Raw genomic sequence first — 2,500 nt, 5'->3', positions numbered from 1 at the left:
TGTACTTTCCCTGATTGGTACACAATTTTGGTGCAAGTGTACCAACATCGACATCTATGAACGCGTACGCTCGAGCTGCACCCTCCGTCTTGTACTTTCCCTGATCGGTACACAGTTTTGGTGCACGGCTATCCCGAAAGGCAACTTGTACCAACATCGACATCCATGAACGCGTACGTAGCGTACTTTCCCTGATCGGTACACAATGTTGGTGCACGGCATAGGAAATGTGCTTAAAATGGTCAAACTCAATCCATTTCCACTAAAGATAGTCAATAACAGCTGTGCCGATGAAGTAGGGCACGATGCAAGTCAATGTTATTTAATGAATTACATGTTCACCATACATTTCAGTACAAAATTGCTCGGTCAGACCTACAAAGTGCTATATCTCGAATACTAAACGTCGCAGATGGGTGTCGTAGAACAATTTTAAGTTCGTCTAACGATTCTACATCCGATTCTGGATAGTGGTTTTTCGACCACTTTTCAACATTTTGTGACACCCCGAACCTAGGGGCAGCTCCCTAGCTTTTTTCAAAAATGTGCACCGAACGGGCCAGAGAGCTCGAGTAGTCGAAAAATTTTTTTTTGCTAAAACCCCTCAAAACGTGTCAGGAACGCACCCTAGATGATGAAAAGTGCAACCAGAATGTCAATCGACAACATGCCCGGGGGTACAAATTTGCTCTACGCGTCCCTAGGTAGGGTACTTTTTCATACAAACATCAAAGTGTACGGTGCACACAGTGCGCGGAACAAAAATTGCTCGGTCAGACCTAGGACGGGCCATATCTCGAATACTAAACGTCGCAGATGGGTGTCGTAGAACAATTTTAAGTTCGTCTAACGATTCTACATCCGATTCTGGATAGTGGTTTTTCGACCACTTTTCAACATTTTGTGACACCCCGAACCTAGGGGCAGCTCCCTAGCTTTTTTCAAAAATGTGCACCGAACGGGCCAGAGAGCTCGAGTAGTCGAAAAATTTTTTTTTGCTAAAACCCCTCAAAACGTGTCAGGAACGCACCCTAGATGATGAAAAGTGCAACCAGAATGTCAATCGACAACATGCCCGGGGGTACAAATTTGCTCTACGCGTCCCTAGGTAGGGTACTTTTTCATACAAACATCAAAGTGTACGGTGCACACAGTGCGCGGAACAAAAATTGCTCGGTCAGACCTAGGACGGGCCATATCTCGAATACTAAACGTCGCAGATGGGTGTCGTAGAACAATTTTAAGTTCGTCTAACGATTCTACATCCGATTCTGGATAGTGGTTTTTCGACCACTTTTCAACATTTTGTGACACCCCGAACCTAGGGGCAGCTCCCTAGCTTTTTTCAAAAATGTGCACCGAACGGGCCAGAGAGCTCGAGTAGTCGAAAAATTTTTTTTTGCTAAAACCCCTCAAAACGTGTCAGGAACGCACCCTAGATGATGAAAAGTGCAACCAGAATGTCAATCGACAACATGCCCGGGGGTACAAATTTGCTCTACGCGTCCCTAGGTAGGGTACTTTTTCATACAAACATCAAAGTGTACGGTGCACAAAGTGCGCGGAACAAAAATTGCTCGGTCAGACCTAGGACGGGCCATATCTCGAATACTAAACGTCGCAGATGGGTGTCGTAGAACAATTTTAAGTTCGTCTAACGATTCTACATCCGATTCTGGATAGTGGTTTTTCGACCACTTTTCAACATTTTGTGACACCCCGAACCTAGGGGCTGCTCCCTAGCTTTTTTCAAAAATGTGCACCGAACGGGCCAGAGAGCTCGAGTAGTCGAAAAATTTTTTTTTGCTAAAACCCCTCAAAACGTGTCAGGAACGCACCCTAGATGATGAAAAGTGCAACCAGAACGTGAAACGACAACTTTGTTGGGGGTACCCTTTTTACTCTACGGGCCACTAGCTTAGGCGCGCCAACAGCGCTTTCCTCTCGGGTTCCCATTTTTTGCCCTCCTGGGATTATGATCATTTACTCATTGCCTACTATAGGGAAGGTACCTTGCTCCGAGGTCAAAAATGAAGATTTCACCAAATCGTAGTTTTAACCTCTATTTAGTCGTAGGAGCATGGTTTGCAGTGTCCGTGGGTCATATAAGCCCCCGTTTGGGTCATACGTCCCCTCCCCGATGAAAATCGTCATATGACTATAGGCCGAACTTATGAAGCAAAAGTGGTGTCTGGTGGGTTCTGCCGATGATCTTAACCTATGATTTTGAGTTTCCACTCTTTCAAAACGTTTCCTGGAGCAGTACATCACGGGTCTACGGGACCCAAAGACTTCGTTGCGATGGTTTCAAGCATAAAAGTTGTAACAGTTAAGGGTTTTTAATACGCGTATATTAAATCATTGCTTGAAACTAAGCTTCGTTGTCTTTAAACTCTGCAAGACCAATCGAACTTCTTAGGGAAACTCGAAGCATTCACGCTAAGCTGGTGGTGCAGGGCACATAGCGTGATGAAACCGGGTTTCCCTAACCAATGTGGCA

Source organism: Anopheles coluzzii (assembly GCF_943734685.1).
Source record: "Anopheles coluzzii chromosome X unlocalized genomic scaffold, AcolN3 X_unloc_1, whole genome shotgun sequence".
In the NCBI taxonomy this organism is placed as follows: domain Eukaryota; kingdom Metazoa; phylum Arthropoda; class Insecta; order Diptera; family Culicidae; genus Anopheles; species Anopheles coluzzii.
This window is presented reverse-complemented; position numbering follows the sequence as displayed.